This window comes from Schistocerca nitens, chromosome 8 (genome assembly GCF_023898315.1).
Source record: "Schistocerca nitens isolate TAMUIC-IGC-003100 chromosome 8, iqSchNite1.1, whole genome shotgun sequence".
Lineage (NCBI taxonomy): Eukaryota > Metazoa > Arthropoda > Insecta > Orthoptera > Acrididae > Schistocerca > Schistocerca nitens.
In genome coordinates, this window is record NC_064621.1 from 566,108,491 (window position 1) to 566,135,012 (window position 26,522).

The following is a 26,522-nucleotide window of genomic DNA, read 5'->3' on the forward strand; positions in this document are numbered from 1 at the left end:
ATGTTCGGAATGTGCCGTGTGCTGTGACGTGTTATTGACTGAAACATTTTTCATTTCTGTCACTTTAATACGTTCGTCAATTTGCTTGTTCTGTTGTTCACATTTCTTATTGACTTCCGTATCCAGAGTGTGTGAAAGTTCTGGTGATTTTAAATTAAACTCGTCGCGTATCAGTGTTGCGTTTTCTGAACATTGTTCAGTGACTGCATTACTTTCATCTCTAAGTGATTCTGTTGTCGCAGCATCTGTATTACTTAATTCACGTGCTTCAGATCTAATTTCTTCACTATTGTTATTCGCACAAACCTTAATTTCGTCACGTAATTGTTCTTTAGTATCATCACGTTGCACGGTAACGGCTGTAATCTGTTCATTAAGTTGTTTGTTCTGTTCATTAAGGTTGTCGTGTTTTTCATTTGACTGTTTGAAACTTTCATTAATTAGTTTGATCGACCTGTCATATTTTTCATTGAGTTGTTTGTACGATTCACTAAGTTGTTTGAAATTTTCATTAAGTTGTTTGTGGTTGTACTCTTGTCTTTCATTCTGTTGTAGCAATATTGCCATAATTTGATCTAACCCAATATTACCTACTCTATTCTCTGTGCTGTTTGATGGCGTACCTGTAATTATCACGTTTTGAGTAACCATTTGGTCATTCTGTGATTCTCGAAAAGGTTTTCCAATCGGACGTGCACTGTTAGTCAGTACCTCGGAATTAAATAAATCTGTCGTACTCTGACTACACTGTTCATTTTCATTAGAAAAATTTGTCTGTTCGTTACGTAAATTTTGCAAACCGGGTGTGTCAAGCTGGGCAGCGTTCATTGTAACAGAACGTCCCGCGTCATCAATTGTCGTCAAATTAACAGAGGACACAATTGAATTTATTTGTTCATCATTAGGATCAAAATCGTTACTAGCGGTCGGTACGCACTGATTGTCTGTAAATGGAGGATTGTCATCATTACACTGAGTGTCGCAAATGCTATCGGTCAAATTATTAGAATCGGCTATTTCACTCATTACACGTCACAATGTACTATTAACAGTTTTTCGTGGCATTTTTACACACAAATCGAAATTAAGCACAAATGAAACAAAGACAATGCAAAAATGCAACAAACACAATTACAACAAAGAGCAACAAATTGCCGATGATCTGTGAAAGAAAAGGTGACAAATTAGTAAATGCGTTGCGCCAGATGCAAACTACGTTTAAGTAAATAAGAGCAGATATATATAACTACTTCTCAGAAGATTCACAAACAAATACGATCCTGGCAGGATGTCGCCAAGTGTAACCTCCCCAGCAAAAATATGTTAAATGAAAAATGTGAGCCAAGTGCAAACTCCCCACAAAATATTGATAAATGGAAATGTGCCAAGCGTAGCCTCGCCACAAAGAATATTGTTAAATGGAAATGTGCTAAGTGTAACCTCGCCACAAAAAAATAATAATTAAATGAATTTTTCTAATATTGTAACCTCTGAACAAAATTGGCTCCCATTTATTGTCTGTGTGCAGAAATGCATTCACATTTAATGTTACCACAAAATTCTATTCTCATTTAATGTCAAGTTCGAAACAGAAAAATTCCTAAACACCAAAATAATAAAAAAATTTAGTAACCTGATAAATTTATGAGGACAGCAGCGCTGACCTTCGGCCCTGTATTCTGAATAAAAAAAATTCTTACCTCAATAAAACTGCAATTAATCTGCTCTTAATTATTAATTTTTAGACACAGCTTCGTGCAATGCTGGCGTATATATAATTTTTTTTAATTCTTGGATGCAATGATAATGCATTGGAAATTATTTAAATTGAAATGAATGCTTTTCTTTAAAAGAGTTGCTTTATATTATAAAAATTATTATTGGGGCATTTTTCTGAACAAATTAAATTACAATTAACATACATTATTAAATATGCGCAAGGCTGCTTCTTTACCTTCTACAACAATACTCATCCTCCAGAGTCCTGACCAGAGTCGCGAGCAGAGCACACAGCCGACGCACGCCGACTCCCACCGGACTACTACTGACGACTCGCGCAGACAAGCGCAGACTCGCGACAAGCAACAACTAACGATAAACTACTCTCTGGTCAGAGATTCTGTCATGCCTCGCCCATCGCCGGCAAAAGCATACGTCTTACACTGTTTTACTAAGATGCTGAAGTTTCGACTTCAACGTAACTATCCGAGTACAGTTGGCAATTGAGCGTTCTGCGTACAATTCTGTAGATCTGTAGATCTGTAGATCGGTAGAGCAACCCTTTCATTTCCCACCACGTTAATGAAACTTATTTATCAAATTAAATTATTGCAGGTGCCAAACTCTTTTCTACTCCACTTGCAGGGTCGATTAGAGTCAGTTCGCAATTCTTCTTAATCCGTGTGCAACAGCAAAAGTCGGAATTAGAAAAGGAGGGGCTTAGAGCATCATTTCCTTATGAAGATTCTAGAAGAATTTAGTGTTAGATACACTGCTAGCTGAATGTATGCAGGCAGTCTGAAGCGACGAATGAAAATATGTACAGAGGTCGCGTTTGAATCCCAGCCCCCTGCTCACTAGGCATATGAGCTAACTACTACGCCATCCTGTGGCAGTGACTTTGCACAAAACGTATTACCCTAGCGTACCTTCCTCTGCAATCCAAATTCCCATACACGGCTCAGCCCACTTATTATTCCTCGTAAACTCGAACCTCTCCAGTTGCATTGGAATAGCAACACTACATCGAATGAAACGGGGGCTCCTGCCTGAAACCCAGGCACAGGTGTTTTAATCAAATGAAGCTATATGGTTTCAGAGCCATTTTCACAAGTTCCACACTTCTAGAATCTATATACCCAGACTGAAGCGACGAAACGAATGGAAATTTGTATTGAGGAGGGAGGTGTGGTATGGTGGTCCGCACAGTTGTGCAAAGCCACTGTGCCTGGGTGGCGTAGTGGTTAGTGCAACTGCCTACTGAGAAGCAGATCCAAGTTCGAATCCCGATATTGTTACAAATTTTCTTCATTTCTTCAGTCTGCATATACAATCATAGATGTTTGAGATTCGAAAAGGTCTCTGGAGCCATACAGTTTCATTTGACTAAAGTACGTATGTCTGGGTTTCAGGCAGGACTCCCGTTTCGTTCGATGATGAGGTGTTATTCCAATACCTAGAGTGTCTCTGAAGTGCTGGACGACTTTTGGGGGAATACCAAGTTGGCTGAGGCATGAATGGGAATTCGGCTGGAGGAGGAAGTCGTGCTAGGGTCGTACGAGTAGTTGTGTAAAGCCACGGTGTCAGGATGGAGTAGTGGTTAGCGCAACTCCCTAGTGAACAAGAGGCCCGGATTCGAATCTTGGCTTTGGTACGATTTTTCATTCGTCTCCATATATACGCGACAGAAGTCTGAGATCTGAAAAGGTCTCTGGGGGAACCACATAGAGGCCTTATAGACAATACGAGGCCTATTCGTAAAGTAATGTCTGATCGATCGCAAAATGGAAACCTCTGTGAAAATGGAAACTTTTTTTTTTAACAGTTAGTTACACCTTCCAGCTAGTGCTCTATATAGTCGCCGCTCCGGTTTAGAGATTTGTTGTAGCGTCGTACGAACTTTCCAATACCCTCGTCATAGAAGGAAGCTACCTGTGTTTCCTACCAGTTCTCTACGCTGATCTACAGCTCATTGTCTGTGCCACAACGTTGTCTCCGTAGCCAGTAGTTAATGTGAGCAGAGATTAAACCCAGGGTGAGTGAATTAAGGGCTCTATTGCGGGTGATCAAACACTTCGCATCGTATACGCTGCAGGAGCATCTTCATTGCCCCTTCAGAGTGCGCGAGAGAATTGTTATGCAAAAGGAAACGTATGACAGTTATGTTATGTGGGCTGCTTGATATCAGGCGAAATCTCACACCAGGCCCTCACACTTGGCTGGAGACACTACTATTCTGAGCATCTTTACATGCTCACTGTGCGCTCAGATCTGAAAAGAGCGACGTGACGCTACCGACGGGCTCACTAGAGACACTGTCCAACTCATCGGTGCAACGCTTCATCGGCTTTTCACTGTGGTTTCCATTTCGCACCCCATCGGACCTTACATTCCGAGTAAACCTCGAAATTACTGTTTCCAGTGAACTGTTACCAAAAGGGTAATCGTAAAGTAGGGAACCTCTTCGTATCTCTACTCGGAATACATCACCTGCAGAAAGCTCCAAGTACTTGTTACGACCCACCAGGCGCTTTTAAAAAAGCGTACATAAACATTTTCCCGCGGCGCAAAGTGAAAACTGGTTCCCACTCTCGTGACAAATTCGGCCCGCTGTAACGTATCGCGGCCGGCGCGACCTCCGCCCCCGGGCTTGGCCGCCCCATAGCGGCTCGCCCGCCACGGCGGGGGCCGCCCGCTATCTCTGTGAGCCGGTGCCAGCACAGCGGGTGTCCGCCGGCCGACGAAAACTGGTTCCGCGGCCAATTTGCTCACGCCAGCCGCATTAATACCGCGCCATGGTGTCGACGCTTTAACAAGGATGTTGATTTAGGGCCAGATGTGGAAATTGGGTCATAAGATTAAGATATTAGCGTAAAATGGAGCGGACTTTACGCCCGTAATTGTGGTTAATGCGGAACGGACCCATTGGCATAAATCGCTGTGAGGCGTAGGCCCACGAGCCGTAAAAAGAGAGCGCCGCGTGTGGCCATAGTTGTTTCACAGGCAGTTTTACCCACGAGGCCACTAGTCGACAAAGTCTGGCACTGTTTAAAACACTCCGGAAGACTTCATTTCTCCGGCCCCGGGCCAGAAAATTTGGAGGAATATACTGAAAACTGCAAATGACACGAAATGTTTCGCTTACATATATCACATTTTTGTCAGAACTCTTCTAGCACTGTTTTGTTAACAGTAAAGATGTAGATATGTTTACGAGTTATTTATTTTCTGTTTCCTTCTATAACGTCCGCAGCACCTACGTATAACATGGATCACGCCAGTTTGTCCACAATAAATACACTCATCAGACAAAAATCTTGAGACTTCTTCTAATATTGTGTCGGACCCCCTTCTACCGGGCGTAGTGCAGCAGTTCGACGTAGCATGGACTCAACAACTCGATGGAAGTCCCCTGCAAAAATATTGAGCAATGCTGAATCTATAGCCGTCCACAACTGCGAAAGTGTTGCCGGTGCAGGAATTTGTACACGAACTGACTTCTCGATTATGTCCCATAGATGTTCGATGGGATTCATGTCGGGTTATCTATCCAGAATGTTGTTCAAACGCGTCACGAATTACTGTGGCCCGGTGACATGGCGTATTGCTGCTCAAATGGTGCAAATGGCTCTGAGCACTATGGGACTTAACTTCTGAGGTCATCAGTCCCCTAGAACTGACAACTACTTAAACCTAACTAACCTAAGGACATAACACACATCCATGAACGAGGCAGGATTCGAACCTGCGACCGTAACGGTCAGCATGGCGTATTGTCATTCACAACAATTCCATTGCTGTCTGGGAACGTGAAACCCATGAATACCTACAAATGAACTCGAAGCAGCCGAAGATAACCATTTCCAATCAATGGCCTGTTCAGTTGGACCTAACAACCAAGTCAATTCCTTGTAAACACAGCCCACGCCATTATGGAGCCATCGCGAGCTTGCACACTGTCTTGTTGACCATCTGGGTCCATAGCTGCGTGGCGTCTGAGCCACACTCGATCCCTACCATCAGCTGTAAAGTCGGGACTCACCTCACCATGGCAAGGGTTTTCCAGTCGTCTAGGGTCCAACTGATAAGCCAAGAGCCCAGGAGAGTCACTGCAGGTGATGCGCTGTTCACAAAGGCACTCTCATCGGTCATCTGCTGCCATATCCCATCAACACCAAGTTTCGCTACACTGGCAGAACGGATATGTTCTCACATTGACTCCTGCGGTTATTTCATGCAGTGTTTCTCGTCTGTTAGCACTGACAACTCTGCGCAAACACCACTGACTTGTCTGTAGTGAGAAGTAATTGCTGAAATTTGCTGTTCTCGGCACATCTTTTACACTGTGGATGTCTGAATATTGGATTACCTATGTCGAAACCGTCTAGCTCCAATTATCGCACTGCGTTCAGAGTTCGCTGATTCCTGTCGTGCGGCTATAAACATGTCGGAAACCTTTCACATGAATCAGCTGAGAGGAAGTGACAGCTCTGATAACGTAACACCATTTTATACCTTGTGTACGCAATGCTACCGCCATCTGTATAAGTACATGTCGCTATCCCATGACTTCTATCACCACAGTGCTTACACTTTCTTTGTGATAATACTGGTATATCCTGACCGTTTCATCAGAGACTTTATATGGTGTATTATGTATCAAAGTGGTTAACTGAAACATGTACAAAGCCTAGACACGCATCCATCCACCCACCCACACACACACACACACACACACACACACAGGGAGAGAGAGAGAGAGAGAGGAGAGAGAGAGAGAGAGGGAGGGAGGGAGAGGGGGGAGTGGTGGAGGGGGAGAGGGGGAGTGGGGGGAGGGGAGAGGAGGAGTGGGGGAGGGGGGAGGGGGAGAGGGGGAGATAGGTTGGGACGGTGAGGGGAGTGGGGGAGAGGGGGAGAGAGGGAGATGGGTGAGGGGGAGAGATGAGGGGTGGAAATATATAAAAATTAAATTATACATACATGTATAAAAATCAAATTATACCTATAACTTTGCCCGCATCTCGTGGTCGTGCGGTAGCGTTCTCGCTTCCCACGCCCGGGTTCCCGGGCTCGATTCCCGGCGGGGTCAGGGATTTTCTCTGCCTCGTGATGGCTGGGTGTTGTGTGCTGTCCTTAGGTTAGTTAGGTTTAAGCAGTTCTAAGTTCTAGGGGACTGATGACCATAGATGTTAAGTCCCATAGTGCTCAGAGCCATTTGAACCATTTTGCACCAATAACTTTGTCTCAATGAGATTTATTGCTGCATTTACCACTCACCTTTCTCATTACTTGACACACTAAAATACCTCACCCTTACTCTTGATTATCATCAACAAAATCTGACTCAAAGATACTTATGTATGTTATAGTTTATGAGCAAAGTACAAATTATTATAGCACTTTTTCAACGTTTTTAAAGCACTTCTGCGAAACATACACTGAGGGATAATACTGAAAGACCCTGAAAGGCAACCAAATAGAACACTCTTGTCACAGAAAAGGGCTGCCTGACAGTGGCGCCAAGGCTGGGTACCCCCCTCCCCCCACACCCCACACCCCACACACACACACACACACACACACACACACACACCTTTCCGGTTGCACTGCACGGGTGAATTCTAGTACAGAAACGATCATAAGGGTAACAATATGGAGTTGGGGGTCCACTGTGATGCAAAACACTTTTTTCTATTTTCTTCCCCAAATAGTTTCAGAGACAATATGGCCATCGTCAGTCGGTATTTTCTTTTGCTCTAAAACATGCCAAATTAGCACCTTTAAAACATTACAAAACGTTATTACATGTGTACTGTTTCATTCCAGATAGTGTATTGTGTGACTCGTTTATTATACCTTTTTACTTTTGAGTCACTGCATGGTTCGTATATTTGTTGCCGTTTTTTGGGTATGTTTTCTATGTTTCTTGACTTTTTTCGCCAAACAGGGTATCATCTGCTACAGTATGAGTGCCTGTTATTAACAACTATGAACATGTAAACTTACATACGTCAGTTTTATTCTAATGGGAATTGCAGTAGTGTCGTAGATGCAGTTTCGGTGGGCACTAGACTGTAACTGAATCTGTCATGTATTCACGTTCGTTGCTAGGCTTGTATCTGCTTTAAAAACACGTGTGTGCACGTGGATGTAATGCTCCACAGAATGAACAGAATAGCTCTTAGTCCTCAAAACTGCGCTCACGTGGTTCATATAATTAAACAAACTGCTATTGAAAATTAGGCAAACCAGACTACATAAACTAGATCAGCAACAAGGTAAAAATAAAAATTAGACGTAATTATAGCGGCCAACCATACAAGCGCACAACCAAAGAGTCTGAAAATACAGACACATAACAGACAGACAACACAGCAAACCACACTCAAATCAGAAAAGAGAAACAAATGTTACACGCTAACACACAGTAATAAAACAGCACATAGAATTGAAAGTAAACTGAAGAAGCAAGACATCCAGTTAACATTCAGAACAAAAAACGCATTACAACAAAGACTAGGTCAGACAGAATAACGTCTGACAGAATCAGTAATGAAGGAATATACAAACTCATCTGCAACTTCTGCCAATCCCACTACATAGCACAAGTTTTGTACATGTGGTATAAAATATCAGTTTTTATTCTGTTATAAAAGTTGAACATCTGGTGCTGTACTGCAAATTTTTGTGTATATAAAGGAACGATCACTTTTTAACATGTTCTTATTAGGTCGGTTTCTTTTCTGGTTTTTAGGTACAAATTTTTCAACTGATCTTAAACTAGGTTCCCGATAAACTAGAAACTTAAAACTTCCAACGTAGCTCAGAGCTGGATGACACTGCAATATTAACTCGCTTTCAATTCTGGTGTTTCGCGGAGGGTAGTTTGCTTTTCGGTTTGTCTGTCTGTCAATTCAGTACAAATTTGCAATTGGTTTTGAACTAATTTTCCGATAAGTTCACTACTTGAAGCTTCCAAATTAGCTCAGAACTGGATGACAATGCAACATTAACTCGCTTTCTTTCCTGGTGTGTGAAGGGGAGTAGTTACTTGGCGTACCGCTGCTGTTTCCCTGTTTGCTTGCTCCAGTCGCGAATGTATCATAGTAAAGAATAATTGACACTAAGCTTCCCTGTGAGCTCAATTCTTTCTCATTTACACCCTGCACGAAATAACAACAGAAATAAGTGTCTGACGTACAATGAAATACAGAAGTGTCGCAAGCAAAGGACGACATGCAAATAAGAAATCTCTTCAGTATATATAATTCCTAAGTCGCTCGTCGTGAAGTGCCTAATCTTGATGCTGCCGTAGAAGTGGGCCGCGACCAGTCCTCTTCGCACAGAGGCCGCTGCGTCGCATTGTCGTCATGGAGAGGGGTCTGCCAGCGTGCAATTGGCTGACATCTTCTTCACAGCTTTCTCTTCTCTCTCGTTTCCGACCGGCGTGTCGGCGCTTCACCTTCCGTCGTAAGTATATCGATTGGACGCTAGACACTGAAAAACCGTGGCGTGCTAAGAGGAATGTGGTTTCTGTTGGCAAGAGCTGATGGTAGGGTTAAAGCGTAGCGCAGACCCCACTAAGCCATGGATCCAAGTTGTCAACAAGACATTGTGCAAGCTTATGGTGGCTCCATGATGGTGTCGGCTGTATTTACATGCAATGGACTTGGCCTCTGCTCCATCTGAACCGATCATTGTCTAGAAATGGTCATGTTCGGCTACTTGGAGACAATCTGCAGCCATTCATGGGCTTCATATTCCAATGACAATGCTCTATGTCACCGGACCACAGTTGTTCGCGATTGGTTTGAAGAACATTCTGGACAGTTTCAGCGACTGATTTTGCCACCCAGACAACCCGACATGAAGCCAATCGAATAACTATCTGACATAATCGTGAGGTCATCTCGGGCACAAAATCCTGCACCAGCAACACTTTCCCAATTGTGGACGGCTCCAGAGACAGTATGGCTCGGTGTTTTTGCAGAGGACTCCCAGCGACTTGTTGAGTCCACGCACGCCACGTCAAGCTGCTGCACGACGCCCGGCAAAATGAGGTCAGACACGTTATTAGGAGGTATTCCTTACTTTTGTCTGCAATGTACTACACAGCAGTAGAGTTGTCTATGTGTGTAGGCTATCTAGGTCTTGTTTCAGTATTGTGACGCAGGCCGTCGTAAAATATAGAGACGGAATTAATTTGTATGGGTCTAGTCGACTGAACCTTTAGATAGACATACGATACGAAATAAATCAGCATTCACATCTGATACCCCTTGCTCTCTCGTGTTAAATTCGTAGTGGCACCAGGTCAAACGTGTTACACTTCAATAGGAAAAATCGCCAAGACTTTTAAAAAAAACAGGTATGAAATTTTTGACGATTTGAGACGATTTCCATCTCTCAGGAAGCTAATTTCTTCCAAACCACATTTCATGTGACGAAGACCCATAAAAAGCGATTACTTCCTGTCGCCATATGCGGACTGTTGAACTCTTGAAGGTGGGAGAAAGGCCAACATTAGACTTTCTGCGTGAATTATCATCTTTTCCACGTCGACCCTGTACTTTGTCGTTATCGGAATAGTTTTGTTAAATACGTTCTGAGGGAGTTTTAAATGAGATCAGGGGCGATCGTAATGTCACTTAAAGACACAAGATTGTAGATAGTACACTACTGGCCATTAAAATTGCTACACCAAGAACAAATGCAGATGATAAACGGGAATTCATTGGACAAATATATTATACTAGGACTGACATGTGATTACATTTTCACGCAATTTGGGTGCATAGATCCTGAGAAATCTGTACCCAGAACAACCACCTCTGGCCGTAATAACGGCCTTGATGCACCTGGGCATTGAGTCAAACAGAGCTTGGATGGCGTGTACAGGTACAGCTGCCCATGCAACTTCAATACGATAGCACAGTTCATCAAGAGTAGTGACTGGCTTTTTGTGATGAGCCAGTTGCTCCGCCACCATTGTCCAGACGTTTTCAATTGGTGAGAGATGTGGAGAATGTGCTGGCCAGGGCAGCAGTCGAACATATTATGTATCCAGAAAGGCCTGTACAGGACCTGCAACATGTGGTCGTGCATTATCCTGCTGAAATGTAGGGTTTCGCAGGGATCGAATGAAGGATAGAACCACGGGTAGTAACACATCTGAAATGTAACGTCCACTGGTCAAAGTGCCGTCAATGCGAACACTAGGTGACCGACACGTGTAACCAGTGGCACCCCATACCATCACGCCGGGTGAAACGCCAGTATGGCGATGACGAATACACGCTTCCAATGTGCGTTCACCGCGATGTCGCCAAACATGGATGTGACCACCATGATGCTGTAAACAGACGCTGGATTCATCCGAAAAAATGGCGTTTTGCCATTCGTGCACCCAGGTTCGTCGTTGAGTACACCATCGCAGGCGCTCATGTCTGTGATGCAGCGTCAAGTGTAACCCCAGCCATGGTCTCCTAGCTGATGGTCCATGCTGCTGCAAACGTCGTCGAACTGTTCGTGCAGATGTTTGTTGTCTTGCAAACGTCCCCATGTATTGACTCAGGGATCGAGACGTGGCTTCACGATCCGTTACAGCCATGCGTATAAGATGCCTGTCATCTACACTGCTAGTGATAAGAGGCCGTTGGGATCCAGCACGGCGTTCCGTTTACCCTCCTGAACCCACCGATTCCATATTCTGCTAACAGTCATTGGATCTCGACCAACTCGAGCACCAATGTCGGGATACGATAAACCGCAATCGCGATAGGCTAGAATCCGACCTTTATGAAAGTCGGAAATGTGATGATACGCGTTTCTCCTCCTTACACGAGGCATCACAACAACGTTTCACCAGGCAACGCCGGTCAACTCCTGTTTGTGTGTGAGAAATTGGTTGGAAACTTTCCTCATGTCAGCACGTTGTAGGTGTCGCCACCGGCGCCCACCTTGTGTGAATGCTCTGAAAAGCTAATCATTTGCATATCACAGCCTCTTCTTCCTGTCGGTTAAATTTCGCGTCTGCAGCACGTCATCTTCGTGGTGTAGCAATTTTAATGGCGAGTAGTGTATTTGCTATGACGCTGAAAGCTTACATTTAGATGACAACAATGTTAAATTTGATTTCATAGAGGAGTGACAATATCGCTTACTGCATTTGAATGTTATTCTACGCTATAAACTGAAGAACCTGCAAAAAGGTGGGAATTTAAGGAGATGGGACCTGGATAAACTGAAAGTACCAGAGGTTGTAGAGAGTTTTAGGGAGAGCATAAGGGAACAATTGACAGGAATGGGGGAAAGAAATACAGTAGAAGAAGAATGGGTAGCTTTGAGGGATGAAATAGTGAAGGCAGCGGAGGATCAAGTAGTAAAAACGACGAGGGCTAGTAGAAATCCTTGGGTAACAGAAGAGATACTGAATTTAACTGATGAAAGGAGAAAATACAAAAATGCAGTAAATGATGCAGGCAAAAAGGAATACAAACGTCTCAAAAATGAGATCGACAGGAAGTGCAAAATGGCTAAGCAGGGATGGCTAGAGGACCAATGTAAGGAGGTGAAGGCTTATCTCACGAGGGGTAAGATAGATACTGCCTACAGGAAAATTAAAGAGACCTTTGGAGAAAAGAGAACCACTTGTATGAATATCAACAGCTCAAATGCAAACCCAGTTGTAAGCAAAGAAGGGAAAGCAGAAAGGTGGAAGGAGTATATAGAGGGTCTATGTAAGGGCGACGTACGGTACTTCAGGACAATATTATGGAAATGGAAGAGGATGTAGATGAAGATGAAATGGGAGATATAATACTGCGTGAAGAGTTTTACAGAGCACTGAAAGACCTGAGTCGAAACAAGGCGCCGGGAGTAGACAAAATTAAATTGGAACTACTGACAGCCTTGGGAGAGCTAGTCCTGACAAAACTCTACCATCTGGTGAGCAAGATGTATAAGACAGGTGAAATACCCTCAGACTTCAAGAAGAATATAATAATTCCAATCTCAAAGAGAGCAGGTGTTGACAGAAGTGAAAATTACCGAACTACCAGTTTAACAAGTCACGGCTGCAAAATACTAACGCGAATTCTTTACAGACGAATGGAAAAACTAGTAGAAGCCGACCTCGGGGAAGATCAGTTTGGATTCCGTAGAAATATCGGAACACGTGAGGCAATACTGACCCTACGACTTATCTTAGAAGCTAGATTAAGGAAAGGCAAACCTACATTTCTAGCATTTGTAGACTTAGAGAAAGCTTTTGACAATGTTGACAGGAATACTCTCTTTCAAATTCTGAAGGTGGCAGGGGTAAAATACAGGGAGCGAAAAGCTATTTGCAATGTGTACAGAAACCAGCTGGCAGTTATGAGAGTCGAGGGACATCAAAGGGAAGCAGTGGTTGGGAAAGGAGTGAGACAGTGTTGTAGCCTCTCCCCGATGTTATTCAATCTCTATATTGAGCAAGCAGTGAAGGAATCAGAAGAAAAATATAGAGTAGGTATTAAAATCCATGGAGAAGAAATAAAAACTTTGAGGTTCGCCGATGACATTGTAATTCTGTCAGAGACAGGAAAGGACTTGGAAGAGCAGCTGAACGGAACGGACAATGTCTTTTAAGGTGGGTATAAGATGAACATCAACAAAAGCAAAACGAGGATAATGGAATGTAGTCGAATTAAGTCGGGTGATGCTGAGGGAATTAGATTAGGAAATGAGACACTTAATGTAGTAAAGGAGTTTTGCTATTTGGGGAGCAAAATAACTGATGATGGTCGAAGTAGAGAGGATATAAAATGTAGACTGGTAATGGCAATGAAAGCATTTCTGAAGAGTATAGATGTAAGTGTCAGGAAGTCGTTTCTGAAAGTATTTGTATGGAGTGTAGCCATGTATGGAAGTGAAACATGGACGATAAATAGTTTGGACAAGAAGAGAATAGCAGCTTTCGAAATGTGGTGCTACAGAAGAATGCTGAAGATTAGATGGGTAGATCACATAACTAATGAGGAGGTACTGAATGGGATTGGGGAGAAGAGAAGTTTGTGGCACAACTTGACTAGAAGAAGGGATCGGTTGGTAGTACATGTTCTGAGTCATCAAGGGATCACCAATTTGGTATTGAAGGGCAGCGTGGAGGGTAAAAATCGTAGAGGGAGACCAAGAGATGAATACACCAAACAGATACAGTAGGATGTAGGTTGCAGTAGGTACTGGGAGATGAAGAAAGTTGCGCAGGATAGAGTAGCATGGAGAGCTGCATCAAACCAGTCTCAGGACTGAAGACCACAACAACAACAACAACAATAATTAATTAACTCTGATTAAGAGTCAATTCATCATATGCAACCGACGTTAACATTGGTCAACATTTTACTATTTCGTTCGATGTAAATATCTTAACGAAACATCGAACGACTATTGGACATCAGTAAATCATCTGTTCACATACTCTTTATATAACAAAAAAAATGGTTCAAATGGCTCTCAGCACTATGGGACTCAACTTGTGAGGTCATCAGTTCCCTAGAACTTAAAAAACTACTTAAACCTAACTAACCTAAGGACAAGACACACATCCATGCCCGAGGTAGGATTCAAACCTGCGACCGTAGCGGTCGCGCGGTTTCAGACTGTAGCGCCCAGAACCGCTCGGCCACTCCAGCCGGTCTTTATATAACAATTACACAAAATATAACTGAGTTACTTGTCCACATATCTGCTATCAAACCAAACAGTGAGATATCAGTGGTACTCTACACCCGTACTGATTCTTTTGTAAGGATGAATGCAAGTGCGTGAGCATGTTACCTCATCTTATTCAGTTTTGAGAGGAAAGATAGCCATGAGTCAATTGCAGAGACCTATTCAGTTAGATTTCAGGTATCTTGTGTAACGTCGAATATGTCAAAGAGGCGTTGTACTTAGAGATGATTTCGGTCGGTAAGATGTAGTTGGGGCCTTGTTGTTCGTTAATGTGCTGAGTATTTGCTACAGTGTAGCGAACTCTTGTTATCAGAGCCTTACAGATAGTCAGGTGCACATATTAAATACACACATACTTGTCTGGTGTTATCATAGGTTAAGTCAACGATTTACAAGCTTAACCAACTTATGTAAAACGTTCTGTTACTAACTAAGCAGCTGCAGTTCAAGGATCAGTCTGTCACAGAAAGTAGAAGTAGCTGTAGCGTTTCAGTAGCAGCTCTATTACTTTCAGTATCTCAGATGCTACGTCATTACGTTTTCATAAATATGCATGTTCGGCTCATCCGAGCGTACATAACATTGTAGAAAGCAAGAAAAAAAAATGGCTCTGAGTACTATGGGACTTAACATCTATGGTCATCAGTCCCCCAGAACTTAGAAGTACTTAAACCTAACTAACCTAAGGAAAGCAAGTTACTTTTGAACATAACTTTCAGGAAGCGTCGTAATCACAACCGTTTATCTGCATTGTCCTAAAAACCACTGATAATGTTTGAGATAGACATTCGACATTACGAGTGAAGCGTTAATGTCTGTTTTAATGTCACTGGAAATAAGATTTCCTAATCAAATACTGAGTCATTCTCCGGTTGTATATGCCGTAGTTTTCATTAGACTTAGAATACAGGTTAATATAACATTTCGTCAGAATAGTCATACAAATATTATTCCTCCATTAAAACATTTCTTTTTTCAATCCTGGGAAAATGCCTCTCATATTTCAATTTACCAGTTTTTAACAAAACAGGTGAACACTATTTAATCATTGTGCTTTGTGCATTCACATCTCCATCTTCATTAATACTCGGCAAGCCACTTGACAGTATGTGGCGGAGGGTAATTCTGGTACCACTAAGTCATCCCCCTTCCCTGGAGCGCAGGAAGAATTATGCCCCACTCTTTCGGCTAGAAACCCCTGTTTCTCAACGTAGTTTTCGTTCAGTGCAACAGCCTTACACCACCTTACTCGGAGGGCATGTATGATCGCTTGATACTACTCTATGTGTCGATGTCAGAGCGAGCGTCTTACTGCGTCAATAACCCGCCCATCATCCCCGCACTTCTTTCCCACGGGGTACATCCTTCATTGGGCCAAAGAAATGGGAGTCGAGAGTTGCGAGATCCGGGCGCTAGGGTGTATGAGGAATAACAGTCCAATGGAGTTTTGTGACTTCCTCTCGGGTGCCCAGAAATGGGTGAGGTCTTATTTTGTCGTGGAGAAGAAGTTCGTTTGCATTTTTGTCGCGACGAACACGCTGAAATCGTTTATTCGATTTTCTCAGGGTAGCACAAAACACTTCAGAACTGATCGTTGCACCACGAGGGATGACGTTAAACGGAATAATCCCTTCAGAGTCCCAGAAGCCCTTCGCCATGACTCTTCCAGCTGACCCATGCGACTTTGAACTTTTTCTTCGGAGGAGAGGAGATGTGGGCGCCACTCCATTGGTTACCGTTTCGTTTCTGGTTCGAAGTGGTGAATCCATGTTTCAGCGCTTGTGATGAGGTTCGACAAGGAAATAATAACGATCAGCCTCGTAACGCGCAAGCAATTCCAGTGGATGGTCCTTCGCTGCTGTTTGTGGTTTTGTTAGGCTGCGAGCTACCCGGAGGGCACACACATTTGAATACTCGAAGTCGTGGACGAGCGTGTCGGTACTACCAGCAGAGACATCAAACCGAGCCGCGAGTTATTTGTGATTCGTCCATCACCTCGAATGAGAGTGTCCGCACGTTCCATGACCGCAGGAGACACGGCTTTGTGCGGCTGCCCGGCACATGGGAGTTCGGAAGGGTTTTTCGCGACCTACCGACGATGACAGACACCTCACCCAATGACTCACCTCGCTTTTGTTCACTGCCAGGTCTCCGCAGACATTCCGCAAGCGCCTATGAGCATCTACAATGCTCTGGTTTTCCCCCAAAAAGAACTCAGTGGCAGCTCTCTGCTTCAAACGCGACTCCGTTACAGACACCATTTTTAGGGCTACGTATAGCACCGCTACCTACATCTACATCTACATACGTACTCCGCACCATGCGGTGTGTGGCGAAGGGTACCTCGTACCACAACTGGCATCTTCTCTCCCTGTTCCACTCCCAAACAGAACGAGGGAAAAATGACTGCCTATATGCCTCTACACGAGCCCTAATCTCTCTTATCTTATATTTGTGGTCTTTCCGCGAAATGTAAGTTGGCGGCAGTAAAATTGTACAGCAGTCAGCCTCAAATGCTGGTTCTCTAAATTTCCTCAGTAGCGATTCATGAAAAGACTGCCTCCTTTCCTCTAGAGACTCCCACCCGAGTTCCTAAAGCATTTCCGTAACACTCGCGTGATGATCAAACCTACCAGTAACAAATCTAGCAGCCCGCCTCTGAATTGCTTCTATGTCCTCCCGCAATCCGACCTGATACGGATCCCAAACGTTCGAGCAGTACTCAAGAATAGGTCGTATTAGTGTTTTATAAGCGGTCTCCTTTACAGATGAACCACATCTTCCCTAAATTCTACCAATGAACCGAAGACGACTACCCGCCTTCCCCACAAGTGCCATTACATGCTTGTCCCACTTCATATCGCTCTGCAATGTTACGCCCAAATATTTAATCGACGTGACTGTCAAGCGCTACACTACTAATGGAGTATTCAAACATTACAGGATTCTTTTTCCTACTCATCTGCAATAATTTACATTTATCTATATTTAGAGTTAGCTGCTATTCTTTACGCCAATCATAAATCCTGTCCAAGTCATCTTGTATTCTCCTACAGTCACTCAACGACGACACCTTCCCGTACACCACAGCATCATCAGCAAACAACCGCACATTGCTATCCACCCTACCCAAAAGATCATTTGTGTAGATAGAAAACAACAGCGGACCTACCACACTTCCCTGGGGCACTCCAGATGATACCCTCACCTCCGATGAACACTCACCATCGAGGACAGAGTACTGGGTTCTATTACTTAAAAAGTCTTCGAGCCACTCACATACTTGGGAACCAGTCCCATATGCTCGTACCTTAGTTAGGAGTCTGCAGTGGGGCACCGAGTCAAACGCTTTCCAGAAGTCAAGGAATATGGCATCCGTCTTATATTCTTCATCCATGGTTCGCAAGATACCATGTGAAAAAAGGGCGAGTTGCGTTTCGAAGGAGCGATGCTTTCTAAAGCCGTGCTGATGCATGGACAGCAACTTCTCTGTCTCAAGGAAATTCATTATATTCCATCTGAGAATATGTTGGAGAATCATGCTACAAACCAATGTTAAGGATATTCGTCTGTAATTTTGAGGATCCGTCCTTCTACCCTTCTTATACAGGGTGTTACAAAAAGGTACGTCCAAACTTTGAGGAAACATTCCTCACACACAAAGAAAGAAAATATGTTATGTGGACATGTGTCCGGAAACGATTACTTTCCATGTTAGAGCTCATTTTATTACTTCTCTTCAAATCTCATTAATTATGGAATGGAAACACACAGCAACAGAACGTACCAGCGTGACTTCAAACACTTTGTTACAGGAAATGTTCAAAACGTCCTCCGTTAGCGAGGATACATGCATCCACCCTCCGTCGCATGGAATCCCTGATGCGCTGATGCAGCCCTGGAGAATGGCGTATTGTATCACAGCCGTCCACAATACGAGCACGAAGAGTCTCTACATTTGGTACCGGGGTTGCGTAGACAAGAGCTTTCAAATGCCACCATAAATGAAAGTCAAGAGGGTTGAGGTGAGGAGAGCGTGGAGGCCATGGAATTGGTCCGCCTCTACCAATCCATCGGTCACCGAATATGTTGTTGAGAAGCATACGAACACTTCGACTGAAATGTGCAGGAGCTCCATCGTGCATGAACCACATGTTGTGTCGTACTTGTAAAGGCACATGTTGTAGCAGCACAGGTAGAGTATCTCGTATGAAATCATGGCGGTGAATCGAGGAAGTACAGTACATACTGACGAAACTAAAATGAGCTCTAACATGGAAATTAAGCGTTTCCGGACACATGTCCACATAACATCTTTTCTTTATTTGTGTGTGAGGAATGTTTCCTGAAAGTTTGGCCGTACCTTTTTGTAACACCCTGTATACAGGCGTCATCTGCGATTTTTTCCAATCGCTCGGGACTTTACGTTGGGCAAGAGATTCCCGATAAATGCAAGCTAATGGAACTTTATGGAACTGTAGAGGCCAAAGCGGGAATATTCCACCACGCCCCACAAAAAACTCCGCATTTTTTCATCCGAAACTGGCAGAGGAAAATAAAAGAAAAATGTGTTGCAATACTTATTGAACACCTCTCGTGACAATAACATCCTGTGGCATAGATCGCGAAGACGGACAAATCCTTGGAAATACTGTTTACGTCACTGCAATAGTCTTACGCCAGCAACACTGGTAACTTGTAACGACAAAGCCGCGCGACAGTATTTTCTGTAATCACTAAAGCCACCTTGCGGCGACCGGTGGAGCGACTGCAGACGCATTTATTTTTCTTGTTTCCCGCTCTTTACTGGGCGTTTGCCTTTTTTTCGTGTTCTGCCTTTCTTTTTGGGTCGGTGACTGTCTGTGCGCCCGCGGCCTGGCGTGGGAAGCCAGCCGTGTCGCACAAATTGGGCGCTGGGCGCGCCGATCGCGTATCTCATTAAGCGGCTCGGCCGCAACTGGTTCTCACACACACGCACACACACACACGAGCGCGCGGGCGCTGCGATCGCAGGCCGAGTTTTTACGTTACTACAAGACGGCGCCCAGCTGATCCCGCACCCGCAGATGGTATCTGCCTCCGCGCGGGGAGTGGAAACAAGGATGGAACGACGCGGGGAAAAAAGACGCCGTCGAGGGAGACAAAAAGAGGAGGAACAGAAGTGGATGGCTCGCTAACTGTACCGGCCGTGTTGTGGTCCTGCAAGGACGTGGTCACGGCCGAACCTGGTCGTTAGGCCGGCCTGGGACCCGGATGTGTCTGCAAATTAGCTCCGGGCGCTAGCGACATCATTACTGGACCCGAACGTTTAATTTAAGCGGAACCGAGTGGCTTATCGTTTCGCCGTAATGGAGAAGAGTGCAAGTGCTAGAACATGTGACTAGACTAGAAGTGACGCAATATGTGACGCCCTGCAAGCTCAATTGGCTGTAATTTAGATGTACACTGATAAGCATTTGGGATAAAGGGCAAGACTGATTTAAGTCGACTGCTGGGAAATGCTGTTTCGGTTTCGGAGGAATGTGGGAAGACACGAGCTAATATTGACACTGCGATATACAGAACAGACTGAAGAGAGGTAAACGTAAGTTCATAGCATTTGCAGATACAGTGACAACCAGGGGACCTTCGCGAAACATTCGTACTTTTACAGTTTTAAATAATGACAGTATTTGGAATAAGTCTAGTTGTTAGGATGTGGGTAGTTATAGGAATGAACCGAACGGTGTGAAATAATCATCAAGAGTTTATGACCCATCCTTATAGAGTCTGTCTGTTCTGTCTGTAAATTCACGAGCGAGCAGCGCTATTGGTGGGGGAAGTGGCCTTTCCTGGAAGAATGCTGCCACCGGCCTACAAGGGGCACCCAAAATCTGTTGCCCGTTATCTGTCTGGCAGTGTAGATTGGCGTGCAGTGATATACGTCGTTTCTGTTCGTATGGTCTTAGTTGCCAGTGTCAGTGAGTTAACTTTGTGTACTTACTGATGTTCTTCGATATCCGGAAGTGATGAATAATCGTCTAGCATTGCAAGAAAATATGGAGAATACGAAGGAGGTATTTTGGGAGTAACGAGCGTTCGATCGTCTCTAATGTTATTACAGAGTGTATTAAAGAGACGACCCAAAAAAAAAAAAAAAACTGTTGGCTAATATTACCAGTCCCAATCAATGGGCTGCAATTTATACAAACGTCAGCCTCACCTAATAGGACGCATAAGTAAGGAATGGAAAAATACGCCGCATGGTTTACTGGAATCGCCACGAAGGAAAGCTAATAATTTTTGAAGGAAACCCATCGTTATAGACAGTTTCAAAATCACGTAAAACCTTTGATGCTTACGGAACACTAAATCTCTTTCTCGGTCACTGTTCACCTGATTATAAGATATATTGCTTAAAACATGTGTGCAAAAGCTATTCTAAACACTGCTGAAATTTCCTTCAAAACATGTACACCGATTCTGGACTGCTAAGCAAAAAGCTTGACATACGAGGTGCGGTCACATATTACTTTTTATTTTTTGGTAAGAACTTTATTTGTAAACGGACAGCAATGTTATCTTCTTCAAAATATTCCCCATTACATACTATATATTTATGCCAGTGCTTTTACCAATTCCCGAAACACTTTAGGAACTGTTTCTTCGGGATAGTTTATAGGCCTCTTAACTGTGTATTTTTAATCTCATCCATGCTTGTAAAACCGCTGCCCTTTAAGACCTGCTTTGAAATGTTTGTACCCCTGGTTTGCCCTTGGTTTACTCGTAACAGGGTCACCAAAAGCAGTATTTACCATTTCTAAAAGTTTCAAATACTTTATTTCTATACAAAATAAATAATCGCTGATGCTACCAAAACACATGTAACCTTTCTGACAGCTGACAACAGAGTAAATGCCCAATATGTATAACATTGAACACATAATTTTGAGGCATGTTTACGAAGACAGTGACAAAGAAGTGGTGGAAATCGGACTGATACAACACACAAAAATATAAATTTCTGCTTACTTTTTAAACACTCTTGGTGTTGCAAGAATAGTTATGTTTCAATGCAGCCCTTCAAAGAAAACTTCTACCTTTTAGTAGAAACGCAAAATAAGAACAAGCCTTAAGTTCTACAGACTGATTGCATTATATGGGGTTCGTTTTACGAATACCAATCGAGGAACATACATTCACTTGAACAGGCATTTGGTTCTATGTTTGTAGTGGAATCCGAACATCCGTTCTTATGTTAATATTATTTGCTCTATAATGTTGTGTTTCGGAAGAAGCTATCGTTTTCTGTTTTCCTTATGGTCTTAATGCATTTGTCTAAAAATAAACGCAGCTGAGACGTATCTGTACACGGAGTCGCCACAGATTTGAAGCGCGCCGCGGCAGGGCCGGTTCTACGTTGTCGAACAGCCTGTAGAAGCGCCTTGTGACGTAGCTGGGTTGACAGAGTGGGGACTCGCTCGCTAGCTCTTCAGTTTACCGACAGACTATTTTCACATTTACATGTGCCCAGACGTGTGTTTTGCGTTCGGAATGTTTGTTCCGGCTTGTACGACGGGCAGAAATCAGGGACCGTCAGCAGAGCCTCATAATCTACAACTCTAAATCGACAAACATTTTCAGTTACAGTAAGCACGTAAGGGCTTAGTAGTAAAAGGTAAATTTGTTGAATCTTGCCTAGTCGTCAAACGTGGGGTGGCCGGAAAACCTGCTTTCTCGGATCACTAGACAACACTCGACCAAATCGTGTTAATGAGTTCTATTACAAAAGGCAAAGATACAATACTTAACTTTGTGTTAAACAACTGTGTCGCAAGCAAAAGGAGACAGACGAAATAAACAATCTTCTTCAATATAACAATTCCAAGATTGAGCTACATAGAATGTACGAGCAAAGTAGTGACCTTTGACGCTTCTACCAAGTTGCTAGTCTTGACGCGGCTGCAGAAGTGGGCCGCAGCCACTCCGAGCGCGGCGCTTATGTCGTCTTCGCGTAGAGGAGAGGCTGCTGCTGTCGCGTTGTCGTCCTGGAGAGGGGTCAGTCAGCGTGCTATTTCCTGACGTCTTCTACACAGCCCTCTCTGCTGTGTCGTTCCCGACTGGCGTGCCTACGCTTGATTTTACGCCGTAGCAGAATCACAGTTCAAGTCTACTGTAGCAAGTATGTTTGTCGTCTTGGAAAGAGTATTCATGTTGAAAAATCGTACTACTACAGTGCTCACGGCTATTATCTATAACAATGCTTTATAAATATATTCTAGTTAATAAGTACTCTAAACTAAAAACTTATTTGTAATAAGATAATATGAAAAGAAAGTCTCGTATTCGCGTTTAGTAAGCTACCTCCGTAAAATATTGGTATCAAGCTGGACATTCATGATGCCATTTCGGCTGCAATATTTAAGTCTCTATGATGTTAAAATTTTCCACAAATTCAGCGCAAAATCGGTATGATGTTTGATGCCAGTTAAAACACTTTCTAACAGTACCTCATTCATCCCTCTATGATTAGTGTGTGTTGAGAAAAAGGGATTTGGCTTGAGAAAATACTTTGTTAACTTTGTAGGTGGCACTCCATTTTACCTCCTTCCACAGGCAACAGATAAACTGACAGTCCATTGTTCCACTTTCCATGAGCAGCTCCTCTATGAGACGATTTGAATGGTACGTCACACACCATACTTTGGGTGTAATAGACTTAATTTATTATTATTTATTAAATGATACTAAAAATGTGCTTGGCTGATCGGAATGTGGTGTCTTTCCCACTCGTCTCTTATAGGTTGCCTAAAGGATGTTGCTTTCTCGGATATCTGCACAACAATTCACGCTAATTACATTAATGGTTTTTATTACAATAACGTAGATTCACAAAACTTTGGTTTAAAATGGTGCTGCAATCGGTGAGCGACGTGCAAATATCAATGTCTTTCGGTATATACCATGTCCGTGCAAGTAATGGATGTGGATCACTAATAACAGGTCTTCTAGTGCTCTCCTCTAGTCCGGGTCTTCTACTGTCCGGCCGAGGCTGGCAGAAGCGGCGCTCATATTCTCTTCGGCTAGAGGGCGCTCCTGTCGTTGTGCGGTCTACTCAGCGTACTACTGGCTGACTTCGTCTCACATCCTTCTCTGCTCTCGTGTTCTTCATCTCTGTGCCGGCGCTTGTTGTTACGCCGAAACATTCCTCCCCCCAAAGCGACGGACCGTCGTCGTGTGGGGAGTGCGACCGCGGCGGGGAAGGCAGGAGTGTGGGCGCATCGCTGGACCGGAAGCTGTGGCTGCAGGGGACGTCAAGCTTCCAGTCGTCCCCTGCCATCAGGCCATAGCTCTGGAAAACGACCAGAAGGGTACGCGTTCACCTCCTGATGCCACAAACCAGATGAGGAAAGGCGGCGACTGTTGAGGTGTGGACATGTCCAGCTCCATCGGTAGGAAGAGAGGTAGCGGAGGAGGCGAAGGCTCCGTCTCCATGGGGTCGTCCTGCGGTGTGGCACCCTCTGGCGGCTGCCGTGGCCGCGCTGTCCTCTCGATCCGCGATTCTGGGAGGAGAGACACTGAAACATCACCGTGCACCTCACAATGGCGAAGCTGATATTGATGGTGGCGTTGCAAGCCATCTGGACCTGAAAAAAGATACATGCAAGCGCCAAGTCGACGGACGATCTCGCCTCGCGCGCACCGTCTGCGGCTGCTAAAAACCCTGTAAAAGACAATATAATGTGCCGCGAAGCGATACTTGCGGCCTTCCTTCGGCGCCGGATGCTGAGGTCGGTGGAGCAGTTGCAGCAGATCAGTTAATCAAAAAAAGTCTTAATCGCATTTTTATTACGATTTTGGCCGTCTAGGGACCGCGTTAAACAACTATTTTTCAATGTACATTTCTCCTATTGCGCTCCTCCTCTTTTCTCTTCTGCCAATATGTCTTCATCCTCCCTCTGTGCTGCTCCCTTCGGTCTTCTGTCCACACTGTTCCTCCGGTTCCTCTCTTCTTCACTTCAAATCCTTCAAAATGTTGAATTTTGTCTCTAATTAAGTCTCTGTTGGTTATATCATCTTCTCCTATACCCATCTCCTCTAAGTCTGCTTTGACTTCTTTGAACCAGGTAATTTGGGTTCTGGGGTTCTTGTCAAAAAACATGAATATTTTCTTTGTCAGCCTTTCATGATTCATTCTTTTCAAATGGGCGTAAAAGCTTACTCTTCTCTTCCTCATAGTATCTCCCACTTTCTCAATTTTGTCATACACTTCTCTATTACTTCTAAGCTTCCAAGTCCCATTCTCAAACCTCGGCCCAAGTACTCTTCTAATGATTTTTCGCTCCTTTTTTTGCTATAGCTTCCATTTCCTTGTTAGTGTTCATTGCTAAACATTCAGATGCATACAGACACTCTGGCTTAATCACAGTGTTGTAGTGCCTTATTTTTGCGTTAATTGATACTGACTTCTTGTTGTACACATTCTTTGTTAGCTGGAATGCCATTTCCATTTTTCTTGTTCTTGTTTTATTTCCTTCTTTATCTGAAGCATTGGGCTGGATGATTTCGCCTAAATATTTGAAATTACAAACCTTCTTTATCTGGCCATACTTTGTAATCATATTGTTCGGTGCCTCTTTTACATTGGTTAGGTACTCTGTCTTTTCAAAGGAGATTTTCAGTCCTGTTTTTTCTGCTGTTTTATTCAGAATATTGATCTGTTTGACTGCTTCTTCCAAACTTCCTGCCAGAATCGCTAAGTCATCAGCAAAAGCGAGGCAATCTACTTCTAATCCATCCTTTATTCTTCCTAATCTGATTTTTTCTATTCCTTCTTCAGTCGTTTTCTTCCTCCACTCTCTAATAACTTTTTCTAACACACAGTTGAATTATTGTTATACCGCCAACTGGTTTCAACCCGACGTAGGGGTCATCTTCTGGACGTTTACACCACTGGTCGACTTTTGGTGGTGTCACTCCTGTCTACATAACGGCAGTTTTCCTGCCGTTATGTAGGCAGGAGTGACACCACCAGCAATCGACCAATGGTGTAAACGTCCAGAAGATTACCCCTACGTCGGGTTGAAACCGGTTGGCGGTATAATAATAATAATAAATGTGATTAAGACTGTTTTTGAATAATTGATTAATCATACTAATCGCTGCTTCATCTCCACAACCATGTTGCCCAAAAGTTGGAGCAGAGTCCGACAGCGGCGGCCGGGAAGCAATTCCGCTCTCCCATGAGCCATCTCGTGGATGCGAACGATAGGAGGCGAGAAACAGTTGCAGAGCTTGGTCCCTGATTGTGTGTGTGTGTGTGTGTGTGTGTGTGTGTGTGTGTGTGGAGCGAGTTTTGGCCATCTGCTGCTTGAAGGTTTCTGGCAAAACGTTCCGCTACGCCGTTGGACTGTTGATGGAACGGTGCGCTAGTTAGATGCAGAATGCCATTGCATTCACAGAATGTTTCAAATTCATTTGACGTGAACTGAGGCACGTTGTCCGACACTACTACTTCAGATAAACCTTTCAGGCAAACAATAGAGTACACCACCTGAATTGTGCTACGTGACGTTGTCGAGTTCATTGACACAACAAAAGGAAACTTGCTATACCAGTCTACCATAATCAACCAACGAGTGTTCCAAAAAGGTCCCGCAAAGTCTATGTCGACACGTTGCCGTGGCGGTTGCAACTCAAGCCAAGCAAAGAATTTTTGTGGCGGCGAGGTCTGATTTTCCTCACATGCGTGACTCTGTGACGTCACCTGTTGTATCTGGGTATCGATACCCTACCAAGTACAGTGTCGAAGCGCTTATTGTTTCGTACGAACAATCCCCAAGTGTCCTTGGTGAAGTAACTGCAATACTTCTTTTTGCAAAGTTTTAGGGAGTAACACACATTACTATCCACTGTCATTTGAACAAGAATCACTCCTTTCTGTATAGCAAAGCCATGCCGACATGCGAAGTATCGGCGACGAAGTTCTTTATGCTGTGCAAGGAACAAGGCCGAGACGTGTGAATCTATGTTAACAAAATTTTCAATTCTGAATCAGCTTCCGTGGCCTGAGCAATTTTCCTATAGTTCAGCGGAAAAGATTGAAAAAA